Raw genomic sequence first — 16567 nt, 5'->3', positions numbered from 1 at the left:
AGACGTGGGCAAAACACAGGGAAACGCAAGGGGAGAGCTTGGCGACCTCTGACAGTCGGAAACGGCATGCCTAATCAACACAAAGTCCCGAAGTTGTCGGAGGGGTGACCGTGAGAGAAACAGCCATGCATAAAAGACCTGTGAGAACAAAATATGATAATCCCATAAATGCAGCCCTGAAGAAAGTACAGAAAACATATTTTACTTTATGGTCAAGTGGTCAGAATGTGATGCTTTCACTGCTGCAACCTGGGTTTGATTCCTTTCCAGAGAAGGGCATTCCTCCTCTTCCCCTTCCCCTTCCTTTGTTTTTTTGTTTTTGTTGTGTGGTTTGTTTGTTAGTTGGTTGGTTGGTTAGTTAGTTAGTTAGTTAGTTTGTTTGTTTGTTTGTTTGTTTGGTAGGAAGAGGTCACAACTGACTAGTAGAGCCAATGTTTTGCCTGCAGAGAGCCCCATGTTCAACCTCTGGCATGTCCAGTTAAAGAACCTCAGGGAGCAGATGTTAAGGAAGATTTTTCTTTGCTAGAGATCCTGGAGAGGCACTGCTGGTCATAACAGTCAGATCTGAGATAGATGGGCCAATGGTTTGACTGTGCAATCCTAAACAGAGTTACATGCTTCCAAATCCGTTGAAATCTGTTTAGGATTGCACTGTTAATTTATAAACACCTAATAAATCAATGAGAAATGTGTGACCCATTGTTTTGGATAACCATAAAGCAAAAAGACTACTGAAAGGTGGAGGGGTTGGCTTAATTTTGAATGTAAATGGGGGGGAGTCAGATTGTTGATGTATACTAGTGAAGAATTCCACTGGGCAAGTGTACAGCAAACCAGGACACAAGTGCGCCATCTGATTCATTCAAAGGATGAACACACTCAACCCTACTGCTGTTTCAGCTTTTCCTTTAAAGCCAGCTTGGTCTGAAAGTATCAAGGAATCATACCAAGTATTCACTGCAATACATTTCTACCCTTCTGAGAGGAAAAAAAGACCTTTGGCCCCCCTACATGTTAATTAAGGAGCCTCTGGCAACTTTACCTGGCACTTGAGATATGCCAGAAGAATGCTGACTATTCTCATCTTTGTCTCATGAAGGACTCAAGGAAGACAGATGTCAGTATTAGGGCTGTGCCAAATTTTCAGGATGGAATATTTTCAGTGTGAAAATCCCTTCCAAATGGACTACTTTGAGCCTGTTCACAGTAGTCAGGGCATCTGTACTGTCACCATTTTAAAAACAAAGCAGTGTTCTGCTTGCTATCTATGCAACTCCAGCCAAATCGAGATCATATTGCCAGGGCTTGTTCTCGGGCCAAGCCACCCAAGAGATTGTTTGGGACAGAAAAATGATGACGGCACTGTTGCACTGCTGGGGCTCGTTTTGTTTCCAGGGCCAGTCAGAGCAGGGGCAGGACAGCCATTTGGACTGGGCCTCAAGATCCAAGACACCCTCATATATAGACACTTGCTAGTTTTGTAGCATGTGAGGAGAAGAAGAGTTGGTTTTTATATGCCGATTTTCTCTACCTTTTTTAAGGAGAATCAAACCGGCTTACAATGTCCTTCCATTCCTCTCCCCATGACAACAGGCAACTATGATACCTCAAAATCCAAGACCGCTAACAAAGCGTCTATCTCTGCTGCTTGGCTGGAATGGGGGTGGGTGATACCTTTTAAAACAGTCTGGTCCCTTATTCTGACGGCTGCAAAACCGATGTGAGGGGAGCCATCAATATAGAAGGAGGACCTGTCGCAGAACCTGCACTCTAAGCCAAGCGCTTCAGCTTCTGCTAAAGGGATTCCTTCCTTTTCCGGCCAGGGATCGTTCTCTATCATGGGGAGGGGGGATTCATGTTGTTCCCCTGTGATGATAAGGCCGTATGGAGAGGGCGGTTCACTTGGAGCTCGCTGGAACTCTACTCCCTTGTTTACCAATGCTAGAGTCCACTGAGCGATTCGTGCATTTGACACTTGCCCGTCCTGTATTTTCCCTGACAAGATGTACTTGAGAGGGGTGTGAGTGGTATGAACCACCACACGGGAGTCATCTATAATAAATTCCCAGTGTGTCAGGCTCCAAACTAATGCAAGACACGTCTTCTTGCAGGGGCTGAATCACACTTCTACAGGCGTAAGCCACCACTCGGTGGGCGCCTGCATGTTCTTGTGTCAGGGTTGCTCCCAGGCTACGTTCAGATGTGGCCAGCTGAATATGAAATGGTTTTGCAGGGTCGGGGTGTGCCAGGGCAGGGGCTTGCATTAGACTGGTTTTAAGAGCAGTGAAAGCTTCTTGTTGCTCTGTTCCCCAGGTCCATTGGGCGTTCTTTTTGAGCAGGGCATACAGGGGTCTAGCTTTATCGGAGAACGACTCAATAAAGTCGCACGAGAAATTAAAGGTGCCTAGCAGTGCCCGGAGAGAAGGGACATCAGTGGGAGCGGGGAGCTTGGCAATCACTTCGACCCGCTGTGCATCTGCTGTCCTTCTGTCAGGTCCTAGTGCTAGCCCTAGATATTTGACACTTTTTTACCAGCTGAGCTTTCTCGCGGCTCGCCTTGAAGCCAGTTTCTCCGATAAGTCTCAAGACTTCTCTAGACACCTCTCTGGTCTTGTCCTCTGATTCTGAATGGACCAGGATGTCATCAACATAACTAAGTACGTGGGGGACGGAAGTCTGGTTGTAGACAATCCCACATCTGGACCATGTGTGCGTGGCAGATGCTAGGGGAGGAATGGAAACCCTGGGGTGTTCTTTTGAAGGTGTACTGCTGGCCTTGAAAGGTGAAGGCAAATTTGTACCAGCAGGAGGGATGGAGCTCAATACTATGAAAAGCATTGGCCAAGTCGATCACCGAGTAAAATTTTGACCCAACTGCAATGGTCGCCAGAATTTCATTGTATTTAGCCACCACGAGGGCAACTGGCGGGGTGACTGCATTGAGGGCACGGAAATCGACCATCATTCTCCATGTGACTTCGTCTGCTTTTAGAACTGGCCTCAACGGGGCATTGCAGATAGACTACATCGGAAGGATGACGTTCCATTTTAAGAGTCCCTGGATAGTCTTCACTATTCCTTCCTCTGCGTCCGCAGGGTACTTGTATTGCCTTTGGGGAGGGGGTCCTTTCCTTCAATAAGCACACAGGCACCATGAGCCAAGCCGCATTCTGCCTTGTCCTTGACCCAGACTTCTGGAAACTCCTGTGTCCACGAGTCTTCCACAAGTGGAGTCAAAGGAAAGGGAGCCTTTAGGGCAGTGCAGCGGTGAACCGCATTTACAAAATCAGGTCCTCCTGGGATATGCCACAGGAGTCTATTTGCGAGGTCAATGGTGAGCTGTAGCCCTTTTAGAAAGGACACCCCTAGGATCCCATCGTCTTCTTCCTTATTCTCACATGCCTGTAGGGAGGTTCTGATGGATCCTACCTCTATGGGGATATCTGTCCATTCCCTAGCCCTGTGACTTACTCCTCCAAAACCGGAGAGGTGCATTGTGTTGGAGGTGGGCTGTCCATTTTGTGCTAGCTTTGGGTGCAGCAAGCTGAGTGCTTCCCCTGTATCAATTAAAAGGGTAGCGGATTCTGTTTTCCCAGGAGTCCCAATTTCCGCTCTAACAGTGGGCCTCCCCCAGGGATCAGGTGTAAGAGTGGCCACGATCCCCTTGAGAGGGTTCAGGGACTCCAGGCACCCCTATTGTGGCGTGGGTTCACCATCGGAGGGGGCTGCCTGCGTTGGGGCAGCCTGTGCTGGCGGTTGAACCTTACAGATTGTGTAGGTAGGCATCTGCATTGGCAGTGGAACCTCGAGGTCTTCCACTTCAGCCAGTGCTCGGAGCAAGACTGAGGTTGGTTTGAGATGGAATTTCTCCATATCAAACCCTTTTTCTTTCAATTTGCTCCATGCTGCCATCCTTATGGGGTCCCTGCTTGCAGAGGAGAAGGGGTTTGTTAAGGAATTCCTGCGGGTATGCAGGGATTCTGACTGATGCTTATCCTCTGCTGGCATAGGAGGAGCGCTAGGTTGGACATAGCTTTGGTGCCTGTTTTCCTGGGGGCGAGGCTTAGGGTGGTAGGACAGTTGTTGGGGTTGTCCTTCCCTTCCTCGGTCGTACCCACGGTACTGCTCTCGGTTCCCCATTCCCTTTGGTCTAGCACCCTGTGGTGCGCAGTCGGGGTTATATCGGGAGTGGGGGCCATTATTTGAATACATGACTGCTTGGATAGGCTCAGGAGGAGACCTTCCCTTTTTTGTGCCTTTAGTCGCTTCCCCAGAGAGGGTTTGCTTTTGCCAGGCGATACAAGAGGCATCCCTTAGCTTGTCCTCGATGGTGTGCCATGGCATGTCTCCTATGGAGAGTAAGCCTATCATAATTTTGGTATCAGGGTCTAACATTTTAACCAGAGGTTGTGTGAACAGAATAATGCGTGGTGGGCAGAGATGAAGGGAAAAAGCCAACCCACAAAATAGTGCTCTCTAGAGCCACAACACAGAGACACACTCACACTGTAGTTTTATGTGACAATTGAAAGAGGTGACGTTTTGGTCGAAATTCAGAGGGTCACAGAAACTTCCTCTTACGTCTGCGCTGAATACAAACATGTGTCGACTTGTGTTGCGTTCAGACGTGCAGGGTTGCCCGCATTCTCCACCAGTAATTTGTTACCCGAAATGCTCTTTAAGTGGGGAAATTAGCTGAGCAATTAGTAACTTTAATATTTATAAAGCGGGATGTAACCAACTATACCAATGCCCATAACTGTGACCATAGAATAACGACAGAGGCAATGGATTCCGAATTAAGAGAGTTTATGTTTTCAAGCGTTCAATGATGCAACACAAACATACAGAGAATCTAGGAATTCAAAGAGAGGAGTACAGAAACATTCGCCAATGTGGCAGGAGGTGATGACGGGCTATACAATACCTTTCCTGTAGAGGAGTTGTCCCAAGTTCCAGTAGACTAAGATACCGAGAAAATAGAGAGCCGAGGGAGAGGGGATCCTGTGGGCTCGACCAGCGAGGTGGGAGGGGAGCGTGGTCAGGCTGCGCAAACCCAAACCAACAGAGTGTCGGCAAATATGCCAGGGAAAGACCTAAGGTAACATTATGGGTATGGCCGACCCCAGTTATACTATTTTTCTGGGGGCGGGGTGATAGGATTACCCCTCCGAGGTTCCCAGGTGACAAAGGGTGACAAAGGATTTAATGTTTGGCTGCCGGGATGGGGAGGTTAGAATTTGGAAATCTATTCTAATTCCAGTGACTTGTGCAACCCGGGAGGAACCAGGAGAATCTCGCTGATGAGCTTTAACTATCTTAAACAATAGGTGTGATTCTGCTAATGTCCGGGGATTGCTGCTTCGCATAGCTGGAAGAACGAGTCATCGCTGATATAAGGATCGCTGCTGATGGCCCATTAATCTGCTGATGTTCCAAGGCGGGAGGCTTCTGGCACTGACTACGTGACTGTCCACTTTCCAGGAAATGGCTGCGGCTGGAGCAGAGGTGAACCGAAACATGGAGTATCTCAGGTTCACTGGAGGTTGCCCTGGCCTTTGTCTCTCAGCTGCCGGCTGCTCGGAACGCACAGGAGCGGTCGTGTCAGTTTCACTGGCACGCGCTGTGGCCGTTCCCGTAGCGTTTGGGGTGGGCGCGCGGTTGGAACAGTAGTCATGTGCCTGCATATCGGGGTTGCCATGACCAGTCTGGGAGTTAGGCGCCCCGTATGCTTACACCTTGTGAGGCAGACGAGGCTCAGAGAACTCTATGAGAGCTGTGACTAGCCCAAGGTCACCCAGCTGTCTTCATGTGTAGGAGTTGGGAAACCAATCTGGTTCACCAGATTAGAGTCCGCCGCTCATGTGGAGGAGTGGGGAATCAAACCTAGTTCTTCAGATTAGAGTCCACTGCCCTTAACCACTACACCATGCTGGCTCACAACTTGTTTTAATGTGCATCCCTTTCAGATGAAAAAAAGACACACTGGTCATTTATATATGGCTGTTTCCTCATGGTCACCCCACTGACTACTTCAGGGCCTTGTTTTGATTATGCTTGTATTTTCTGACAGTCAGAAGTCACCTTGCTCTCCCTGTGCGTGTTTTGTCTGTGTTTTCTGGATGCTGGCTAAACACAAATCCAGAAAATATAGGCAAAACATGCAGAAATGCATGGGGAGAATGAGGTGGTCAGAAAATGCAAGCATAATCAAAGCGAAGCCCCGAAGAAGTCAACGGGATGACCTCGAGGAAACAGCCATGCATAAATGGCCACTGTCTCAGCTCAGAGCTGCAAACAAGAGATGTGATTTTTTTACAAGACATTCTTTGGTTAACCTACCTGATATAGAATTTGCAACATTTAAAAGTTTAAAATACATTCATAAATATTTCAAAAATTAATCATTTATTATGGCTTGGGGCCTCAAACGATGAAAGTGGACCAGACCTCTCTAAACCTCTTGAGAGGCCCTGCTTTTTTTCTGTCCGTTAGCAGCAAGGATGCCTCAAATTTCACAGCAAACCTGTTTGGCAGCTGAACGTGATGCGTTCACCACCCATTATCAGATCATGACTTGACCACAGCTTGTTCACCTCATGAAGAATGATGTGAATAGCAGATCACAGGATCATGTGGCGGCTTCTCATCTCCCTCCTGGGAAGCTTTGTTGGGTCCTAGTCTAGCTGCAATGTTTGTTGAGGTGGGGAGAAAGCAGAAAAAGACTCCTAGCTGATTATCTGGGTTTTCTAGCCCTGGAAACATTGCAGCCTGCCAGACTTGCTAGGGCACTAGAGTTTCAAACCTCCAGGTACTGGCTGGAGATCTCCTGCTATTACAACTGATCTCCAGCCGATAGAGATCAGTTCCCCAGGAGAAAATGACCACTTTGGCAATAGGACTCTATGGCATTGACATCCCTTTTCCTCCCCAAACCTTGCCCTCCTCAGGCTCCACCCCAAAAATCTCCAGGTATTTCCCAACCTGGAGCTGGCAATCCTATAGGGCACACAAGCTTTTGGGAGGATCATAAGCGAACTCCCAGTTGATCAATCGATGAAGCAGAAGAGAGCTTCTGATCCATCATCCTCCCCCCGAAAAATCCCAATCACGTGTGTGTGTGTGTGTGTGTGTGTGTATCACATTAAATCAGTTAAAAGAATAAAATATAAATACATTTCCAAACATTAAAACCAAAGATGGCATACCCTTCTGTTGCTATCTTCCACCAATGGTTGAATACTTTTTTTGGCATTCTCTTATGATTCCTCCTTTCTGTCTAATGTTTTTTTATGTTTTGTATGTATTTAAACTCTTTTTAAATTGTTTTATTAATGTATGTTTGGGGGGGACGGGGGATTTGAGACTGCCATACAAGGGGGAAGTCCTGTTCCATGGACAGAAACCCCTTCCATCTGTGTAATCTCTGATGGATTCCAGCCAATGATTTCAATAAGACCCTGAAGAACATGCTTAATTTTCATCCATTGAAACCAAAGAGGAGTGCTTAACATTGGCCGGCTTTTGAATTTGGTGTAGTGGTTAAGATCGGTGGTTTGGAGAGGTAGACTCTAATATGGAGAACTGGATTTGATTCCCTGCTCCTCCACATGAGCGGTAGAGCTGTTGAATTTTTTTTTGGGTAAAATTTGGATTCGGCAAAATTTGGCCCGTTTTTATTCGGGAAATGCCGAAGTCCAAACTCCCCCACTTCGGGTCCATACAATTCGGCATGAGATCCGGAGTTTGGGGGAAAATTCGGCCGAATAAAGCCATTAAAAACACAATCGTGCCTTTCCGCGGCTCTGGGGGAGCATTTATGGGGCTAGAGGTCCAAAACTTTCAGCGTAGCTTCAGAGGACCCTTCTTGCAAGAACCCCCAAGTTTTGTAAAGATTGGGCCGGGGGGGTGAGATATTGGCCCTGAAAGGGGTCCCCCCTCCTTAATGTGCATCTCTGACAATGGGGGTTTGCAATTAGCAGAGCTTGCCGCCCACACCCAAAGCTCCCAGCCCCGACAAACAGCTGAGCTGTGGGGAGCAAGGGCGGGGCAGGTGCGAAGAAGTTTGCAAACCATACAAAGCAACACGTTTGCAACCATGCAAAGCAACACGTGACGCCTGGGAGTTTGCAAACCATGGAAAGGGACAGAGGCACGCTAAAGGAGCAGGAGGGGGTGGAATTTCCCCTTTTGCATCGGACTCGGGACCAGGAAAATGCATTCTTTAAGTCACAATTTGAAAACCAGTTTTGAGCAAGCATCAAAATAGACCTAACCGATCTTATGAATGAGAGAAAACCTGAGGACACACAACTGAAGCCCCCCCCCTCAAATCAGGGAGAGAGAGACTCGAGGGGGCACACACACCCCAGGCAGAATGGGCGAAAGCCCCCTTTGGCTTCCCCCCCACCCACAGAAACTGCTCCCTCCCCACACACACACAGACTCTGCTTCCCACACACACACACACACACACACACACAGGGAGAAAAGTATAGAGAAAAGCCCCAAAACGGGTCTTACTGTGGATGTCTTCTGTTCCATCTTCTTTGCACCTGCCCCGCCCTTGCTCCCCGCAGCTCAGCTGTTTGCCGGGGCTGGGAGCTTTGGGCGTGGGCGGCAAGCTCTGCTAATTGCAAACCCCCATTGTCAGAGATGCACATTAAGGAGGGGGGACCCCTTTTGGGGCCCATATCTCAGCCCCCCTGACCCAATCTTTACAAAACTTGGGGGTTCTTGCAAGAAGGGTCCTCTGAAGCTATGCTGAAAGTTTGGGGCTCTACCCCCAAAAATGTGCCCCCTGCAGCCACAGAATGGCTCGAATGTGCATACGCACCCCCCCAGGGGGAATCTCTCTCACACACAAACTGATACTCTCTCTTTCTCTCCCCGGGCCACGCAGCAGCTGGGCTCATGCACTCAATCGCAACTGATTGGCCAGAAGAACACCCAGCTTGGCCACCGATTGGCCACGGGAGAATGCTGCTTACTAACTGATGGTTATGCTGCTGCGCCGAACCCTGAATTTGCTGAATTTATTCGCTGAACACCCCGAACTCGCTGAATTTGGCTCCCTGTTTTCTCGCCTTTTTTGAGTTCGGTTCTATCCGAACTAAAAACTGCCAAATCAGGGAAAATTTGGCTGTTTTTCGGTTCGGGACAAACCGAATCGACAGCCCTAATGAGCGGCGGAGGCTAATCTGGTGACCTGGATTTGTTTCCCCACTCCTACACACAAAGCCAGCTGGGTGACCTTGGGCTAGTCACACTCTCAGCCCCACCTACCCCACAGGGTGTCTGTTGTGGGGAGGGAAAGGGAAGGCAATTGTAAGCCGGTTTGAGACTCCCTTATGTGGTAGAGAAAGTTGGCATATAAAAATCAACTCTTCTTCAAAAAGAGAGGTGGAGGGCAATGTGTAAATCATGCTTAAGGATTCAGGCAAACTGGGCCTTCAACATGTATCAATATGAGCCCTGGAGTGGTACTTGCAGCAGCCTTTACTGTTTTCTGCAAAGCGGATGCTGGATCTGGCACCTCCACGATAGAGCTGTAGCAAGAGCAGCCGCTGCAGCTGGCAGAACAAATAATGATGATATTTGGCATATTCATAAGCTTCTTATTCTTATCGCCCATTTGCCTTTAAAATGAAGTTTGATTCTGAACCCAGTCCATGTTCATTTTCTCTCACTGATTGGTGATCATATTTGCTCGCTTGGCAAGCATATCTGTGCGTGGGGGAGGCGTATGTGTGCAGGGGTGGGGGAAGTGTTTCTATCTGCTGTCCTTAGGAATTCAGCTCCCTGAAATGGGTGCCAAAAAGAACACTTGCTGGTCAACCATTGCTATGGTAAATAATAAACATTCTGAAAACACGTCCGTTTTAATATTAACAGCATTCAATAGTCCAAAGCAAACCAATCAGCCCACAAAGCTCCAACATTTGGATGGGAAATCAAATTGCTTTGCAACAGCCTTTGCTCACTCCGCGAATGCACCATGCTGGGTTATTTAAACGAATGGCATTTTTTTACAACAACAAAAAAAACAGACCATTTGCTGTCTTTCTCCACTTTGGTAGATAAAGTTCCACGCAGATGTTTAATAGGCTCAGAAAGTCCGCAATTTTACCTTGGTCCTCTTCTTGGCATTGTCCAAAACAATATCATAAGCCAGCTGTAATAAATGATGGTGGGGTAGGTGGGTGGAAGAGATTCTTGTAATTGATTATTTAGTGCTAAAGAGGAAAAAAATTATCACAGGTGGTGATGGCAGATGTGACAACCCAGGATACTTGGCAAAAAACAGTGTACATTTGAGTACTAAGATACAAAGTTGGATTTGGAGCTGACCATTGAAAATCTACTTTTATTTGTCCTTTGCATAATAATAAGTTTTTTAAAAAAAACTTCTCAAAATAATAGATTTGACTAACTTTTCCCCCTCTGTGTGTTAAATCGCTGGCATTGATAACAAATGCTGTGTGAAATTAGGTGACTGTAAAAATCTCGTCGATGCAACAGTGCCAGCAATTAAATGTTCAAAAACTTATCAACATTGTCAGATCCCAAAATGGAAGTAGGGCCACATGATAGACAACCGCCACAGATACATTGTTTGGCACAGGACCACAACTGCTACAGTTCCAGGCATGGATTCAAAACATTATCATCATTACGGATAATTAGCACGTACTAATTATTTCTACAATTTTTCCTCCCCCTTTTTGCTTGTCCCAATATTTTAAAATACTTTTAGAATGATAACAGGTGTATAATATTGCCAGGATCATTTGGCTCAAAAGAGCAGGATTTAATCAACCATGTTTGGCTTAATCACATTTCTGGAAAAAAAATTATTTATTTTATTTATATCTCGTTCTCCACCTGCCGAGGTGGGGCTCACGGCAGCATACAACTTGAGAATAAAAACAATTATATAACAGTTTATAATATAAATCTAATAAAGACATACTTACACAAAAATGATGTAAGTCTAGAATATGGTACCTAAAAATATTTACAAGAAGTATTTACAAATTGATGGGTGGCCCCAGATCTGAACAACTCATGACGCCAAGTGTAGGTTAGCTACCATGTTCTGTGGCCCAAGACATGCTCAATAATGCTCCCTTTTTCTGACTGAGGTGGGGGGCTGAAAGTTCTTTGGAGGTGGCGTGACACCACTGCCAGCATAAGTGGCCTCTTATGGAAAAAGAGGCACTTATGCTGGCGGTAGGGCCAGTTCCATCAGCGCCTGGGCACCACAAAACTGCACACCGCTCCTCCAATGCCGCAGTCTCTCTGGAACCTAAATCCTAGAACAGATATGCGGCGCCAGTGTGGGGGGGGAGGGGCTGTGGCTCAGAGGCAGAGCCCCTGCTTGGCATGCAGAAGGTCCCAGGTTCAACCCCCGGCATCGCCAGTTAAAGGAACTAGGCAAGTAGGTGATGTGAAAGACCTCTGCCTGAGACCCTGGAGAGCCGCTGCCGGTCTGAGTAGACAATACTGACTTTGATGGACCAAGGGTCTGAATCAGTATAAGGCAGCTTCATGTGACCATGTGGGGCATTCCCAGGGTGTTCCGGGGGGCAGAGCTGATGGTAGTCAGTTTCCAAAGCCCCTCCAACCCCGGGAACTCCCCTGGCACTGCATCACGGTTTTCTATGGAGGGAAAGCCCCATTTTCGTTATTATCCTTTTAGAAAGGCTTTTTTAAGCCTTGTGACGGCTGGGGAACCTCTTTGGAGGTGCCACGGCAGAACCTTGGTTACGTTGTCCCTGGCTCAGGAATGAGCTGAGAGGTAGGCAGGAATGGGCTGTTCTCAATTGGTGTGTAAATACAGGATAACATCATGTGGAAACAGGAAAACAAGCTGCATGAGACAGGACACTGAAATATGGAACATTCTCAATATGAAAGCAGGCTTTGTTGATGTTTTCCTGGACCTCAGCCATCACAGGGAGTGGTAGTTCAGTACAGTCATCTTTTCCTGCAAATTGTTTGTTTGGTGGGTTGTGGCTACATGCCTACACCTGTACTTATAGATACCTGGCTCAATTTGATTGCCTGAAAGCATCTGCCCTTTCAAAGAAGGCAATGAGGAATTCTTTGAGCCACTGTGAATTTAGAGATAAGGTGATTTTTGAGAAATAACCTCAGGCCTGTTACCATATGTGTTCCCTTTCATGTGTATCCTTACAAACGTGTAGATTCTCTAGCTTGGGTTCAGATTACTCATCCAGAACCTTGAATCATTTGGAGAAATGTAAAGCCAATGTCAGAGGAACCCTCCACCCATTTCCACAGCTTGGATCGCTTCCACAGACACACTTGCCATTTAGGGGGAGCAAAATGTGTGGTTTAGGAATCTTTGCCTGGATAGTGGACAGGCAAGCTCAAAGTGCTGGTATCAGACTACCAGTAAGCATGAAACAACCAGATCTTTTCCAAAACAATACTTAGATTTTAATCAGGGAAATATAGGAGTATAGGAATTGAAAGGCACTTCCATGTAAGAATAATGAAATGGCTGTGTCCAGAAGTATGTCCATTTGAAGAGTTAAAAGAGAGAAAAGAAAAAGAAAGCCAAGCTTCTGTTTGAATATAATTAGCAGTGTGTGGGTGTCTGCGTGCCCATCTGCATGCTCATATTTATGCACAAAAGTAGTAGTAGTAGTAGTAGTAGTAGTAGAAGAAGATGAAGAAGAAGAAGAGTTGGTTTTTATACCCTGCTCTTCTCTACCTCTAAGGAGTGTCAAAGCAGCTTACAGTCCCCTTCCTTTCCCCTCCCCACAACAGACACCTTGTGAGGTAGGTGGGGCTGAGAGAGTTCAGAGAGAACTGTGAGTAGCCCTAGGTCACCCAGCTGGCTTCATGTGTAGGAGTGGGGAAACCAACCCGGTATTTGAAGTCTCTCAAATCCATCTGTGCTTAAACTGAGAGTGGAGCAATCCTTATTGACTGCCAGTCAATTGTTCTGTCTTTAAAGTACCATGGAGCCAATTAGACCCCACTGTGGTAATCAGATAAGTGATCAACAATCTTATCAATTAAGAGTAAGACAGTAAAGGTAATATTTAGAGGACACCACCAAAGATAAAAGTTGAAGACAGTTTTTTGTCTTAGTGAAGGACAAGAGAAACAGTTCCCATTCTTGTATGTATTTGGATTTTCCTGAAAGCAGCTCACAATTTATACTCGCGCAATAAGAGAGAAATGTGGGTCTTTGTCTAAAAAGACACTTCTCCCTTTTTGCACCAAAACCTTTTTCATTTTGCACACATGAGATTCGATTCGCCTTTTTTTAATCTACCACCACTCTATTCAGCTTGAGTCCAAATCCTCTTATCAACCACTGGTTCCAATGACTTGGCCAGATGCTGGGAAAGCAAGGGATTCTCCAAGCCAAATGAGATTAGAGAAACAAAATCCCTCCTGCTCTTCTTAGTGACAATGGTCCTCTACAGCATCTACATGACCACTTTTCCTTATATGTGTGATGCCCGTTTAAACCAAATAACTGTCATGAAACCTATGCAATCAAATGCAAATGTCTGTTAGAAAAGGCAGCTCGCCCTTCTCTATGGCTGTCATACAACTCCTCTTACCTGTGATGTCAACATAAACATCATCTGCCTCAAAAGAGGACATGACGACCATGTAACCTGGTCGTCCATCCAGATGCTTCTGCATGACCATGTGTCATGGAGAGGACCAAATGCATACTATCCTCTCCACTCTGCAATCAAGTATTACCTCTGGGACATCTGGGTAGTCGAGGATCAGCAAGATGCTCAGCAGTGCCCAGTTAGGGAACCTGGCCTGCCTTAGAAAAGCAGCAACCAATGCAGGCACAATATTAAAGAAGATTCTCAGCTGGTTATACATGGGGTCCCTAAACCACCCTCCCTGTACTGTTTTCTGTTGTGGCTGGTTCTCCCTTGCCACTTTTTCCCACCATGGCAACCATTCATGCAGGATCCGGGCTGGAGACACGGTAGCAGGAGACAGAGATTGTAGAGGAGAAAAGATGGGTTGGATGCACACTCTCCTCTTCCTTCTGCTTCTCCCCTTCCCTCCACAAGGTTTCTCAGCTGTTTGGTGGCCATCCAGGTTTTCCAGACCCAGATCTGACACTGAATGTCTAGTCTGATGCTCAGTCTAGTAGTATGTTAGCTATCAGTACCTTTCCCATTAATTTAAGGTCAACCTGATATGCATTCATTTGACTAAATAGGTTGGTGTGTCCAATAACTCCACTGATAGTCTGCCTTTACGTGGTATTTTGCTTTATTCATGCAAATATTCTGCTTCCAACAGTATCAGGAGATAAGCATTTTGCAATGGGAAAAACAAGATACAATTTTTTGAACAATTTCCTACTAATAAATATTTACCTAGAGTTGAGCAGATGCAGTACAAAGAGGAAACAATCACAGTTATGATTTGCTGAGAAAAGGCACAAAATTATACAGCGAGCAAATTGATGCGGGTAAATAATAAGTGCTCACAAACAGAAAGAGGATAGACAATGAGGTAGAAAGACGCCCCTATATATATAAGCCAACACATTTTCATATCTCTTCCTGGAAAACATAATAGAGAGCTGCAAACTTTGTATTGTCAAATTTGCCATAATTCACTTGAAGTTCACAGTGTTCGAATAAAGCAGATTCAATTCTACCTGCTAGCATTACCTTTTTCTTTTTTCAAAGGCACTGTTCTGCCAACGTAACAGCTCTTATGCCACTAGAACAGCATTCCTTCTGGCAGAAGAGAGGGGGTTATTTTCACTCACTTCCTTCTCACACTGCAGACTCCCAGTTTGCCTCATGGTGTTGATCACCCCCCCCCCCAGCAGAATTTCAGAGGGGTCAGTGGGATCATTGGAAGGTAGAGGCGGGAAAGTCCCATTCCCTAAGCTCATTCCACTCATGGAATTTTGGATCTGACCTCAAATTTCTGATCCCTTGAAAACATTATTCAAAACAATAAAATAATAAATAAAGCATATTGTCAAACATGCTTACAAATGAGACAATATGTGCTGATAGTGGATAAATAACACCAAATATCCAAACAGCGATTACAGGGCTTACATCGCTTTACAGGAATTTCTCTAAACATAAAAAGTTTAGAAGACTTATGTTATCTTGTGCCTTTTCATGGTAAAGGTAGTCCCCTGTCCAAGCACCAGGTCATTCCTTACCTGTGGGGTGACGTCACATCTTAACATTTACTAGGCAGACCATGTTTACGGGGTGGTTTACCATTGCCTTCCCCAGTCATCCACACTTTACCCCCAGCAAGCTGGGTACTCCTTTTACCAATAGGGTTGCCAGGTCCCTCTTCACCACCGGCAGGAGGTTTTTGGGGTGGAGCCTGAGGAGGGTGTGGTTTCAGGAGGGGAGGGACTTCAATGCCATATGATCCAATTGCCAAAGCGGCCATTTTCTCCAGGTGAACTCTATCAGCTGGAGATCAGTTGTAATAGCAGATCTCCAGCTAATACCTGGAGGTTGGCAACCCTATTTACCGACCTCAGAAGGATGGAAGGCTGAGTCAACCCTGAACCGGTTACCTGAAACCGACTTCCACAGGTCGTGAGCAGAGCTTTTGACTGCAGTACTGCAGCTTACCACTCTGCACCATGGGGCTTTTTTGCCTTTTCACGAGGGGAATGAAAATATACTAAACAATGTGAACTGAAAAACGGGGCGCTACATGAGCTGCTGTGAGGGCCTTAGGAGATAAAACAGTGGAATACACTTTTAAAATTGAGCAGTAAGGACTGGAGAGTTTATTAAGGTAACAAAGTAGAATAGTCCAAACATGGTAGGCCAATCCAGACAAAATTAAGCACCAGTTCAATGTCACGAGAGAGCTAATGACATGCTTAAATGTCTTCCATTGAATTAATTGCTTAGTTCAATTGCTTAGTTTTCATTGGATCATTTTGTTTTGTATAACTATGTTAGACACTATGTTAGATTTATCCTTGGAATACATGCAGATTTAATGAAATGATATACATTTCATTTAGACTACTGTGCCTAGAATTCTTCTGCCTCTGTCTTCCATAGTGTTATTCTGCCCATGCCAAACAAGTCAAACAGAAACGCAGAAAGAAGGTGGGGATCCTAAGGACACTTCCCTGGGAGTAAGCCCCATTGAATAACAAGGGACTTACTTGTGAACAAAACTGCTTTGGATTGCTCATGAAAGACATTTATATATCCAACTCCTTTTCATAGTGTACTTGCAGGCACCTTGACAGGTGTCTCAAAGCTTGTCATAATGGAATTTGCAGTTGGGACAAGATATCCAAATAATATTTTCCAGGTGAGATCCCAAAGTATCTCTTCATGTAATATTTATAGCCGTGGTGTTGAACTCATTTGTTACAAGGGACGAATATGACATAAATGTCACTTGGTTGGGCCTGGCTATGCCTCGCCAGCCCAGATTGGGACTAAGGGGGTGGCTTCCTCGGCTGGCAACCCTGCAGCAAGCTTGCCAGCCTAGATCGAGAGTGTGGGAGTGGCTGTCTCGGCTGATGAGCCCGCAT

The sequence above is a fragment of the Euleptes europaea genome, chromosome 5, assembly GCF_029931775.1.
Source record: "Euleptes europaea isolate rEulEur1 chromosome 5, rEulEur1.hap1, whole genome shotgun sequence".
Classification (NCBI taxonomy): domain Eukaryota; kingdom Metazoa; phylum Chordata; class Lepidosauria; order Squamata; family Sphaerodactylidae; genus Euleptes; species Euleptes europaea.
Note: the sequence above shows the minus strand (reverse complement) of the source record.